Raw genomic sequence first — 14,481 nt, 5'->3', positions numbered from 1 at the left:
ACTGTTACAACCACTGTTATTAATATTATTGTATGATTATTAATGTAGATTGTTTCATGTATGGTTCATAAGTTCAATGTAAACCATCCTGAGCCTTCGGGGAGGGCGGCATATAAACATACAAACAAACAAACAAACAAATAAATAAATAAAATGTGGAACACATCCCAAACTAAAACAGCTACTTATCTTGATCTGTCTCCATGGAAGGTACCACATTTAGCTGTACAGAATGAAAAACTGTGTTAAAAGCAGAAACGATGCCAGCTCTGGTAAAATGCTGACACACACTTTAATTCTCTCCTGCCATGCAATACCGGGAGATATGGCACCTTTAACTGCTATCTTTCTGTAGAATCACTCTTGTGCAATTTTGTGCAAGATCAATGGGGTAAAGAGAATTGAAAAAGATAATATTTTCTCCCTCTTTAAAAATTCTAGAACTCAAGAGCATCCTAGAAAGCTGATGGGCAGTAGGTTCGGGATGAACCAAATGTTTTACCCGGAGAGTGATTCATGGAGGATATGTTTATCAATGGCTATTAGTCATGGTGACTGAGAGGAACCTCCACATTCAGGGGCACTAAATTTCCTAATCCCAGAGCCAGGGGGCAATATCTGAGGAAGGCCTCAGCCTCTATCTCTGCTCTGTTGTTGGCCATTCAGAGGAACTGATTGGCCATTGGTCCTATCTAGCAGGGTTCTCCATATGGTCTGATCACTGCCTCAAGTGAGCTCAGTTGGTGTGGGCTCATGGGAGTGAAATCTGTGAAATTCTTTGCCCCAAGAACCCCTGTCAACACCTTTATTGTTGGCCTTCCAGAGGATAGTGAAAACAGGAATTCCCTGGAAGACCTTTGAGGGAAGCTGAATCTAATACGTGATTTTAGGGTTGGTCTTTGTGGTGTTCTTTCTGTTGTTTTACATTTTCTGTAATATGCGATTTTATGAGTTTTTTATTAGGAAGTTTTAAGGGTGCACTTTATTTGTCAGGTTTTTATCTGTTTGATTTTGTTTAGTCTGGCCTTATATAGCCTTTTTGGTTTTACAGTTTTAGGCTACTGTTATTGATTGTGATCAGTGTTTGGCTTAATTCTCCACCCCCCTTTGTTTACACAATTAGCTGCCTTGATATGGTGGAAGGCTGGAGTAAAATATGCTAAATGGATAAATAAACAGGCATCTCATTGAAATGCACACACTCTACACCTCTTCATAATAAACATTTGCCAAAATTTGTCTTTAACATCACATTAACATTTTAAATTGCTGTCTGTTTAGGCAGAGGGCCAAACCTGAATGAAGAGACTAAAGGCAAACAGAGTGTTGATTAAACAATGGAGTGTGTATGATTTTAAAACGTTGCATTCTTTCTTGAGTGGCAAAAATCTTGAGCTGATGTATAATTTTCTCCCTCATTCATAAAGCACTAAACAGGATGTAAAGGATGTATCATGTTTCAACTTCTGTGCTTTGTTTTCCTATTTTGAGACACAAACTTAGTTCCTGGTGGTTTTGGTCTCACGCTTGCTTCCAGTAGAACTGGCTTTATACCACTTATCATGCTTTCTCCCCAACAGCCCTGAAAATTGCAATGTAGTAAGGTGCTGACCATTCACTGTTAGCCCCTCCCTCAAAACAATTCCCAGTGTTCCCAGGGAAAGCATATGACTCTTCAACCAGTTTAAATCCCTAGTGGGGGTACCTCATTGTATTCTGTTTTCTGATCTGTTCTTTACTACTATGAGCCACAACATTCCTTTAGTGGGCACATACAGTACTTAGTACATAAACATTTCCAGTCCAACATAGCATTGCTCAGGCAGGGGTCTGAAGACCTCTGGGTTCTCTAGGGCAGTGGTCCCCAACCGTTCTGAGGTTGGGGACCGGCAGGGCATGGGGGCGCGGCCCGTGGCCCGCGCGGGCCACGCCTACGCATCGAGCCGTGCCCGCAGGCCGCGCCCCCGCATTGGGCCACGCCCGCGAGCCGCGCCCGCACATCGGGCTGCGCCCGCACGGGCGCGGCCCGGCCCCGATTCCCTCTCCCCGCCCTCCCGCAGTAAGAAGCTTCCCGGGCCGCAAGCTTGCGGCCTGGGAAGTTTTTTACTGCGGGGGGGGGAGAGGGAGCCGCGGCCCGGCACCATGGCCGTCGCGGCCCGGCACCGGGTCGCGGCCCGCAGGTTGGGGACCACTGCACCGCGAAGACCATGGCACCGGGCCACGGCTCCCTCTCCCCACCCCCCCCGCAGTAAAAAACTTCCCAGGCCGCAAGCTGCGGGAGGGCGGGGAGAGGGAATCAGGGCCAGGCCGCGCATTGCGCGGGCGCGGCCAGTGCGGGCGCGGCCCACGGGCGCAGCCAGATGCACGGGCGTGGCCTGTGCGGGCGTGGCCCGATGCCCTGCCGGTCCCCAGCCTCAGAAAGGTTGGGGACCACTGCTCTAGGGGGCACACAAGTCACATCCAACCACCTTGCTAAGTGGCGAGTGGGGACTTTCCTGCTTTTAGAGTCCTGCTTTCTGTGGTTTGTCAAATGAGGTGGTGATCGGGTGGCCAAGTAGGCTACCATTGCCTCTAACCTTTCAAAAGGGTCTATAAGTCTCATGAGAGGATGGTGCATACAAAGCTTGCTGGATGCACTCTGAAAAGGGTCAAGGACTGGGAGTTAGCTGATGAGGACATCCCATCCAGACAAGCCCTCGAGAGGAGGAGGTTGAGGGGCTGCCCAACAAGGGTTGGGGACTAGCAAGGGAGGAGGGCTAGTGGGTCCATCATCATTTTTAAATTAAAATGTAAATCTTCAAACTGGCAAGGTCTGAGAACTACTGTTCTAGCACTTAATCATATCCAGCTGGGATCTTGGGAGACTAACCAATGGCAGATTCTAGTGGACAATGTTTGGCTTGTCAAGTTTACATTAATAACATCATATTTTTGTTCTTGAATTAGGTAACTATGGGGACTCGAACAGTGGTTCCCAGCCTAGAAGCCAGGGACCCCTGGGGGGGGATAGAGTTATTGCAAATCCACAGGTACACTAAGCATTGTAATTCTGCTAGGAACACAGTAACTGATAGCTGAAAGGGACCACAAGAGTAATCAAGTTCAGTCCCCTGCACAATGCAGGACAGTTACAGTTCCCTACCACCACCTCCATAGTGACCCTTGCTGTAAGTCCAGGGGAATGCATTAAATTTTTCCTACATGAATGTGCAACTTTAGGTTTATCACCATTAAAATGGATTTTATTAGTTTTAGCCAAGTTTCCCAGCCTGTCAAAATTATCCTGAATCTTGATTCTTGTATTGTATTTGCTACCCTTGCCATTGATATTTTTGCCTTTATGTATTTTATCAATTTATCAATGTATTTTATCAATTTATGGGGTAGTTACTGACCTGGAGCCAGACACCCTGGAATGTGAAGTCAAATGGGCCTTAGGAAGTCTGAGCAACAATAACGCTAGTAGTGGTGACAGCATTCCAGTTGAACTATTCAAAATCTTAAAAGATGATGCAGTAAAAGTGCTACACTCAATATGCCAGGAAATTTGGAAAACTCAACAATGGCCACAGGATTGGAAAAGGTCAGTTTACATTCCAATCCCAAAGAAGGGCAATGCCAAAGAATGTTCAAACTACCGCACCATTGCACTCATTTCTCATGCTAGCAAAGTTATGCTCAACATTTTACAAGCTAGGCTCCAGCAATATGTGGACCAAGAACATCAAGAAGTACAGGCAGGATTTCGAAGAGGCAGAGGAACTAGAGATCAAATTGCCAACATACGCTGGATCATGAAGAAAGCTAGGGAGTTCCAGAAGAATATCTACTTCTGCTTCACTGACTATGCTAAAACCTTTGATTGTGTGGAGCACAACAAATTGTGGCAAATTCTTAAAGAGATGGGAATACCAGAGCATCTTATTTATCTCTTGAGAAACTTATATGCAGGTCAAGAAGCAATAGTGAGAATTGAACATGAAATCACTGATTGGTTCAAAATTGAGAAAGGAGTTCGGCAAGGCTGTATACTGTCACCTTGCCTATTTGACTTTTATGCGGAGCACATCATGAGAAAGGCGGGATTAGAGGAGTCACAAATTGGGATCAAGATTGCAGGGAGAAATATCAACAACAGATATGCAGATGATACCACCCTAATGGCAGAAAGTGAAGAGGAACTAAAGAGCCTGTTGATGCGGTAAAGGAGGAGAGTGCAAAAGTTGGCTTGAAACTCAACATCAAGAAAACAATGATCATAGCATCCGGCCCTCTCAATTCCTAGCTAATAGATGGGGAAGAAATGGAGGTAGTGACAGATTTTATTTTCCTGGGCTCCAAGATCACTGCAGATGGGGACTACAGCAAAGAAATTAAAAGACGCTTGCTCCTGGGGAGGAAAGCTATGGCAAATCTAGACAGCATCCTAAAAAGCAGAGACATCACCCTGCCAACAAAAGTGCGTTTAGTCAAGGCTATGGTATTCCCAGTTGCTATGTATGGCTGCGAAAGTTGGACCATACGGAAGGCTGAGTGTCAAAGAATTGAGGTTTTTGAACTCTGGTGCTGGAGAAGACTCTTGCGAGTCCCTTTGACTGCAAGGCGAACAAACTGGTCAATCCTAGAGGAGATCAGCCCTGCCTGCTCCTTAGAAGGCCAGATCCTGAAGATGAAACTGAAATACTCTGGCCACCTCATGAGAAGGAAGGACTTCCTGGAGAAGAGCCTAACGCTGGGAGCTATCGAGGGCAAAAGAAGAAGGGGACGACAGAGAATGAGGTAGCTAGATGGAGTCACTGAAGCAGTCTGTGCAAACTTAAATGGACTCGGGGGAATGGTAGAGGACAGGAAGGCCTGGAGGATCATTGTCCATGGGGTCGCGATGGGTCGGACACGATTTCGTACCTAACAACAACAATTTTATTAATGGATATTCATCGTTTGACTGATATTATGTGGGTGGGCTGCAAAAAAAATTGAAATTAAAAAGGGGACCTACACTAAAATTTTTTGGATACCACTATATTATACATGTTGGGAGCCCATGATACTTAAAGGGGGAATCCCATCCACTCTTCACTGCTGTGCCCAGTGCAATTCCAGGGTCCATTTTGCACGAGTTAAAAGTAGCAGAAGTCTTACAAATGGTAAACAGTACAAATTTGACGTTCTGCATAATGTTGCACACAATCTGCAACACTCCTGCAACACTAGCGCTATAATTGCTTTATTGTAGCGATTTCCGGGGAATACAGAAAACTGGATTCACCCTCAGAAAATTGCTACACTCCTGCCAACAACCTGCAACACTTGCTAAAAAGACCTGTGCGTTCTCAATGTTGCGGTTGCAACAAAGTCCCTCTCCCTCCTATGAATTTCCAGCTAAGCGATCGTCATTTTTTTCCTTGGATCGAGCGGGGAAAGCTACGAACTAGTGAGGCTTGATTCACCCAGCGAGGCTTCTCCGGCTACAGTCCCTCCACAGAAGTGCTTTAAAGCTCCCCTAAGTCCCCAAGCACAACACAGCCCCCTGTTTGCCAGTTCCCTTTAATTTCGGCCAAAAATCACGGGGGGGGATTTTTTTGCATTCGGGGGAGCGTGGTAATGATGACTCGCCAGCTCACATGCCAGCTAGATGGGTCTCTATGTTAGGAAGAATCAAGGCATATTTGTTGAAATGTATGTGTTTTTTTTTTAAACCTGTGCTTAAAGGGAAAGAGGCCTTTCGGGAGCATGATAACAACCGCCCATTGGCTGTTCATTTGATTGACGGCCAGGGGCGGGAACAAGCACAGAAAAAAATCGCTTCCTTTCTAGCGATTCCTGCAAGACCGGAAACCTGTGGGAACGAGTGAAACACTACTGGATTCCACTACAAATGCAGGTATGCGGAACGCCGAGATTCCACTATTTAAAATACCGTTGTTGCTTTGTGAAAGCAATTGGCAACATTGGTCCTTGTGCGGAATGGGCCCAGATTTCACCACTTGTCTTGGATCACAATCATGGAGGTCTTGGTGTCTAGGAGCTGCTCTGAGCCTATAAGGGCTTCCAGCATCATCTGCTGCCACAGTCAGGCCCTTCACCTGGCTTTACCCCCCCCCCCCCCCCGGAAATTCATACCCTGAATATATACATATATTTACATTTCAGATTTTATTGCAAACTCTGGATGTATGTCCAGTTTGGAGAAAAATCTGTTTCATATCAGTGTCTCTCGATCTACAGATTCAGATATACACAGATGGAGACCACATATCACTATTAAGTATACGGATGAGACTGAGATCTAATTGTGAAACAAAAGTTCTATTTAATTACTGTTTTGTGTACAAATGTTGCATAGTCAGTCTAAAAGAACAATAGTAGGAGAAAAACCTACTGTGTTCAGGCGGGATTATTTCCAGAGAAGTGTCCTGAGGATTGCAGCCATTATACCTCATTCACATTGTATCCAGTACTGTGCAATACTGCTCCCTGACAGCTTTGCTCCCTTTTGGTTTAAATGTCATTTGTGGAAGCTTCCAGTTTACATGGCAGTTCTCTTATTGTCATTGTATGGGAACTCTGGCTGCACACCCTTCTAGCCATGCAAGCACCTTATGAGATTGGTTTTCTTCCTTTGCCTTGAGAGCTGTGGAAAAGATTCCATTAAGTGTTCTTTCTTTCAAACATTTTTATGCTGCCTCTACTGGAAGCCTACCCAAGGCAGTTTACAGAGTAAAACATAATTTAAAAGCCAAAACTTTAAAAGCTATTAAAATCCAGCATTAAAAACTCAACCACAGCTTGGGTTGGTCGTCTTCAGATGGGGCCCTGGCATTCTCCTGGAATGTCAACTAGTTCTCCCAATTACGAAGGACAGGCCCCCTGAAGAAATGGCAGCTTCCGGGGGCAACTCTGATTGCCTGACATCCTTGCTGAGTTCTCTCCTCTCCCCCAAATCCTGCTTAGACACTGCCCTTGATTGTCCAGGAATTTCCCCAGCAACTGTAGCCTCAGCATAATAACATTGACCATAAAACTAATAGCTGATCGGTTTAACACTTTCTGGGCTAAGGACATATACGTTCATAGACCAACCCTCTAATAAACAGCCTAGTTGAACAGAAATGTATTTGTCCAGGCACTTGAAAACCAGAAACAAAGACAACCAGGTGAGTGTCAACGGGAAGAGCATTCCATAAACTATGTGCTGCTCCTGAAAAACTCTTGCCTTAATCTAATGTGTGATTTCATTACGACATGAAATGTATAAAATTTTTCACAATTTTAAAACTTGCAGGATAGTTAGGACAAGGGTCATATTTTGTGGTCACATCTGCTTAGTGACCGGTAAGAGCCGAAAATCCTGTCCTGACTTGTTGGCATCTAGCTAGGTACCTTTAAACAGAATGATAAGCTTTAGATAAGAAAATCCTTGGGTTTTTACACTGGAAAGGCAAGTTGACAGAATAAACAGAACACATAATTGGTCCATAATTTGCTGTTGTTTATAAAAACACCATGAATTCATGTAAAGAATAATCTTATGCATACTTCAGCAGGAATAAACTGTAGGAAGCAGTGGTTGAATTAACATTCAACCACTGCTTCATATCTATGTATATGAGTGTGTTTGTGTCTACCTAGTTCATATCTATGTATATGAGTGTGTTTGTGTCTACCTATTGGGAATGTATTACTGTTTTGCTTACATTCACCATGGGTTAGTCTTCATGTCCTGAATTTACTTTATTTTTATAATTAGTTGAATCACATATTTTAATCAATTCTAATCTGAAGAGCTGGGTTTAATTCCACACTTCTCCACATGCAGCCAAATGGGTGACCTTGGGCTAGTCACAGTTCTTTTAGTCCACTTCTCACACAGCAGTTCTGTCAGAGCTCTCTCAGCCTCACCTACCTCATAGGGTGTCTGTTGTCAGGAGATGAAGGGAAGGCCACTTTGAAACTCCTTTGGGTAATGAAAAGCAAGGTATACAAACCAATTTTTCTTCTAATTAGTATTTGTATCTTTAATACAGATTAATTTTATTTAAATGAAAAGCAATTTTGGTAATGATAAATTCCTTGCTGTTCAAACATATCCATGGTTCATGTCATAAACTGTTATTGGCTAAAATCAAAACAAAACTCTATAACATCAAGAAGACATCAGGGTTAAGAAAGTTATAAATAAAATTCCACTCACATATGCAGTGGAGGTGAAAACTCAGTTATTGAACTATTTCAGCTATTGGACACAACAGAGATGATGTCTGATGAACTGTGGCAGGATATTAAATCAACTGTTGTTGAAACAGCTGTTAAACACATACTGCATAAGAAGCCAGAAAAAAGATCCAAATAGCTCTCGGATGAAACTGTAAGAATTGCTGAATGTAGAAAAGCAGCAAAAGCTGCAGACAAAAGGGAGGAAGCAAGAAAATTAAATGCAGATTTTCAAAGGGCAGAGAGACCGATGGCAAGCCACTTTCCATGGAAGCCAACAAGAACTAAGAAGAAAGTGGTGGATAACTTTATAACAATGTGTCAAGTACAGAGGCTCCACAGGGAAGAAGCCTAGTCCCTATAACAGTGCATAGTAAAATCTAGAGAAACTTCTCAGCAATATGTTCAGCAACAAAACCTTCTACAGAGTTTGCCTTGGGACTTTAGGTAGGCTGGAAAAGCAATGTAATTTGACCACAGCAATAAAATTGACAAACGTTTTGGGACAGGGAATTAACAGTTCCTTCCCACTTTCTTGTATTGGAGAACACAAGGGAGATATAGCAGTTAGTTAGACCTAACACTAAGACCTTTTCACATCAAGGCATTTTCCCTACATTCTCCAACATGGTAATTTGTGGGCACCACGGTACCCACCAACACCTTACTTTATCTGGTTCCTACAGAGTATTTACCTAAAGTGGATGAAGCCAGCTGGGAAACCATAATGTGAATCCCAGGATGTGTTAAAGTCCCTTAGGACCCTGCAAAAATGTGAATGTATTGATTGTTTTGAGGGCTGTTGTATAATGATTAGAACAGTTTTTGGAGCCACCGTTTTTTGGTAGTGGGATGAACACAAATCATTTCCACTCCTCTGGCCACTTACTAGTTTCCCAGATTTTCTTGTACAAAGCTGTAATGGTTTTGATTGGTACACATCTCAGCAATTCCATGGGCATGATGTCAGTCCCTGGGGCCTTGTTGTTTGACAATTGACTCAAGGCCCGTTCAACTTCCTCCTCAAGAATGGCCGGTTCAAGTTCTATTTTTGTTTCTTTTTAATTTGGAAATAAGCGAACTACTGTTCTGCATGTGTACAGTTCTTCTGTGTATCCCTGCCACCTGTTCATGATGCTCACTTGGTCAGTCAGTTCTTTCCCCTGTTTATCTTTGATAATGCTTTTGCAAGCAGCAAATGGCATTCAGTAAATCTTTACTTGTGCAAAACATTTCTAGTGTGTCCCTTTATGTAATGTTCTTCTAATTGCTTTCATTAATGATTCCAGTAAGCTTTACTGTCTATTATAGCTGCCCTTTCAACAAAAAATAAAAAGAACACGGTGTTACAAAGGCATCTTAAACGTACCTACCAAATCTATCATCTTCCCATAGCACTACTTATCAACCAGAAGGAAAATGTCATGACCTGGCCAGGCCAGAACCAGCTATGTTTGGACCTGTGCTCAGATACTCCATGTGTAGTTAGTAGTGGTTAAGAGTGCGGACTTCTAATCAGGCATGCCAGGTTTGATTCTGCACTCCCCCACATGCAACCAGCTGGGTGACCTTGGGCTCACCACGGCACTGATAAAACTGTTCTGACAGGGCAGTGATATCAGGGCTCTCTCAGCCTCACCCACCCCACAGGTGTCTGTTGTGGGGAGAGGAATGGGAAGGCGACTGTAAGCCGCTTTGAGCCTCCTTTGGGTAGGGAAAAGCGGCATATAAGAACCAACTCTTCTTCTTCTTCTTCTTCTTCTTCTTCTTCTTCTTCTTCTTCTTCTTCTTCTTCTTCTTCTTCTTCTTCTTCTTCTTCTTCTTCTAGTTCAAATGGCTTATAGACATCAAGAACATACTTAAACTGAGGCTTGGTTTCCTACAAAGACTCTGGATGCTAGTGCAGCTAGCAGACTACACTGGCTGACTTTGAATTGAAGGGAAGGCATATCGGTGGGTTCATGCTGGAGTTTGAAGCTTTGCCATCTGTTCTTTTGATCACATTATGGTTTCCTTCTTTTCACACTCATGGCTGTTTACATTGATTCCTAACACTTTCACTGGGAATCTAATTTTTTTTTGTTTGGTTTCTAGCCGTGGGAGAAAATAGCAATGCAGAGCTGCATGTAATGTCTGTTCACATTCTAACCTAAAACATACCGCCTTTTCAGACTTAAAGGGGGGGCAGGAAATGTGAGTCAATCATACATCTTGCTTCTATCCCATTCCACACATTTGAAGTGGGTCTGAATTTTAAATGGCCACCAATCAGAGAAGAGGAACTGGTTTTTCTACCCCTCGTTTGACTGTCTGGAGCTGCGGAAAAGAGCTTGATTGACATGGTGGGACAAGAGGCAGAACTGAACTGAGAAACCCCGGGAAAAGAAAACTAATTCATATACAATCATGAACCTCACATCATTGGTAGGTTTCAGTTTAATTTCTGTGAAAGAACACTTGCATAATTTTATGGTTGGGGGTCACCACAACATGAGGAACTGTATTAAAGGGTCACAACATTAGGAAGATTGAGAACCACTGCTGTAGAGTCCACCCTCCAAAATAGCCATTTTCTTTAGGGGAACTGATTTCTGTCATCTGGAGACCAGTTTGCAATTCCAGAAGATCTCCAGGCTCCAACTGTAGTTTCAAAATGAATGGGTTACAAAACCATGAGAAGCAAAATAATGAAAAATATTTAATGCTCTGCTTTTCCAGAAAAATGAACAGCAGAGTCAAAATAAAGATCAAACACAGGATAACAGGACTCAAGCAGAGTGTAATTCCTGTTCCAGAATGTAAATTAGAGAACTGAAGCATTAATTCTCAAAAAGTAAATATGCACAATTAAATTTTCAGAACTGAACAGTATCCAGAATAAAATTATTTTTGAATTAATTCTTCATCAGAATCTATATATCAGAATTTATACCAAATACTGTTCAATTTTGAAAATTTACTTTTGAGGATTACTTCAAATCACTTATTTACATTCTGGAATGATATTCTTATTGAGTCCTGATAGCTCCATGTTTGATCTTTATTTTTGATTCTGTTGTTCATTTTTCTGGAAAAGTAGAGCATTAAATACTTTTCACTATTTTGCCGCTCATGGTTTTCCAAATTTTCCACCTGGAGGTTGGCAACCCTAATGGCATAGAGGAAAGAGAAAGGGCTCTTGCCTTCCTCCCATACTATCTTGCCTATTCAAAATGTCCCTGAGGGGAATTATTTGTCCTCCTCCCCTTGTGTTGTGGTCCCATGATCATTTCAACCTGCACAGACATTCTCTCCATCTGTTTGCCTGCAGAGAAAGTGAGTCAGGTCCCCAGGAACATCTTTTTAATTGTCACATCAGAACAACTTTTAGAGGAATAACCAGAAGGAGGTAAAGGCAGCAGTTCCTTCAAAAGCTGTAGTTTTGGGTTGCAGCATTTCTCACCCCAGTAGTACAAACAGCCTTTACAAAATGATTGCAGGAGATTTGAAGGTACCTGTATAACAAGCTACATTGACAAAATCCTTTCATTACAGTTCTCAAATATTGTAAAGCCTGGTTCTCTTTTCTGGAGATCCTGGCAGCACTAATAAAGGATGTCTTCTGTTTGGATTCTGTGAAGCTGTGAAACAAAAATCCCCCTTTAAGGTGCTGTTTTACTTTTGTTTTGAGGTAAGAATGAACACAGAAATACTGAAGAATTTCCACAGAAATTGTCCAGTGCAAGTGCACCATCTCACACATTCTGTTGAATAGAAACACAGTAAAAGCTTATGTAGTGTTTACAAAACACTTCCCAGAATGAACAAATGGAATTTAGGAGGGGGTGGTTGAGGGTGTTTTTTTTTGGGGGGGGGGAGATTCTAATGACATGACCAGACTAGCCAAAACTGGTTAAGAGACCTACATAACAAATTTAATAGAGGAAAGGGAAGTGGGTATGGACTAATGCAAATCTGTCCCCTTCTTTCACAACCCCATCCCTCTTTGTCATACATATCCATCACAATTAAGCTTTTTGTACCTTCTCAGACAGTAGCGTGCTTTTCATATGTGGACAAAATTGCATATCCCACTTGTGAACACCATTGTGGATTAGAACGCAATATCAATGTATTACCACAGCAATATAGCTAACTAAGACCACATATGCCACTTCAAGGCCATTTCCTGCTGCTTGCATGCGTGTGTGCATAAAAATCATAAAGTCCACTTTCATTGTGCCAGATCTAGGCTTCCAAATGATTACATCCTTTTTTTAGCTGAAAACATTAAAAAAAATATCGGGACAGGGTGATTTTAACTGAAGCGCTGCTCCCGCCAGTGCAGACCTTATGGCCCGTGCATAATGGGCCATGGGCAGTTTTATGTATTTTTCTTTGTTCCTATGTAAACCACCCTGAGCCTTCGGGGAGAGCAGCATATAAATAAATAAATAAATAAATAAATAAATAAATAAATAAATAAATAAATAAATAAATAAATAAATGAATGAATGAATGAATGAATGAATGAATGAATGAAAGGAAATGAAAAAAATGAATGAAAAATGAATGGAAAAAAAAAGCCGAAATGGCCCAGAATGAGCCATATAGACATTAAACAAACAAGAGTATCACAAAAACAGTGGGATGAATTACAGGCACCTGAGAACAATATTTTAGAAATGAAAAAGTGGGACTCTCACCACTTTATTAACCCCTTCTCGGCCAAAATGCCACTGGAACAACCAGAATGGGCATTAATAAGGCGAGAGTACAACAAAAAATATGGGAATGCATTATAGACACTCAAGGACAATATTGTCAAAATGAAAAAGTGAAGCTCCCATACCTTTATTAACCCTTTCCAGGCCAAAATGCCTTGTTAAAATCCTGGGGACATATTTAAGGCATGCCAAAATAATATTTTGGACCTCCACATGCAGAAATGTCAGGCTGATTAACCTCTTTGGGACTAAAATACCTCCAGAATACCCCAGAACAGGCTGGAATGAGCACTAAACAAACCTCTAAAACAGTGGGAAGGCACTCACTCCAGAACAATATTTTGGAAATAAAAAGACAGAAATATTGTGCACAGATTAACCCTTTTCAGGTCAAAATGCCCCCAGAATGGAGGGAAGGGGAGGAAATATTTCAGTTAAGGGGCTGCAATCCAAACTGAGTGGAGGTTTTCAGAGAGGTGCTGGATAGTTGTTGCTCAGGGGGTTCAGAAATGGACAGCACAAACCTTGGGCCAACTAGAGGCTTCAAATTTACAGTGCCTCTCCCAGGAATGCAAAGCTTCACAAAACTTGCTAGGCGTGTAGAGGGTCATCCTGGAAAGAGGAGCTAGAAGTAAATTACATATAGAGTTCCAAAATTTTGTTCTAGAGTGCCTTTAACATGTGGTACTGTTTGTGCAATAGATCACTTTAATGGTCATGCAGATTAAAGTCAGAGGACACTCTCAGAAATAACACAGTAATTTTGTTTACATTTGATAGTGCAGCTTCAGAGCTTTCTAACTCCTGAAAGAATGTTTTCATTTCCAATATATGCTCATCAAAGGATTCTCGTTCTTGATAATGTATGCTGTACAGCCTCCAGAACAGGGGTTCCCACCCTGTCTTAGGCATTCCCATATTGAACATGGAAGGCCAAAGCCCAGTTTTACAACATTGGGACCATGGTATTGGTTCTGGTTAGGATTAGCTAAATTGGATTGGAGAGTATATTTCTGAATTTACACCACCATCTTTACAATTATATTTGTTGATAATCGGGATAATGTTTACTTAATATTTTAATAGGATTTTATGGGCTATTCTGTTTTATGGTTTTTATTCTGTAAGTCGCCTCAAGGTGATATTTGTTAAGAAAGCGGGATACAAATTTTAAAAATAAATAGATAAATAATTAGTCTGGAGGAGTAAGTTCCTCCATTTTTAACAAGAGCTGGCTCCAAAAGGTTTAGCATGTCATGGGCCCTTTATGCACGGTGCCAGATTTCGTGCGTGGCGCCATGCCATTGTGGCGGGGCACAATGCCCCGCTGTTTCCCATAAACGCACGGGACCGGGGCATGCTGTGTTGTTCCGGAGTACCGAGCATGCACTTTACGTTGGGGCTAGGAGGTAACTACAGCGGCACGGGCGGGGGAGGTGGGGAGGGGCCGGGGGTAGCAGGGGGGCAGGTGATGCCACGGGGCCCGCAGGGGCGAGCAGTGTCCCTTAACGGACACTGCACGTCAAGGCTGGGCAGCCTGACAAGCCCGATGCTGCTGATT

This window comes from Paroedura picta, chromosome 1, assembly GCF_049243985.1.
Source record: "Paroedura picta isolate Pp20150507F chromosome 1, Ppicta_v3.0, whole genome shotgun sequence".
NCBI lineage: Eukaryota > Metazoa > Chordata > Lepidosauria > Squamata > Gekkonidae > Paroedura > Paroedura picta.
Note: the sequence above shows the minus strand (reverse complement) of the source record.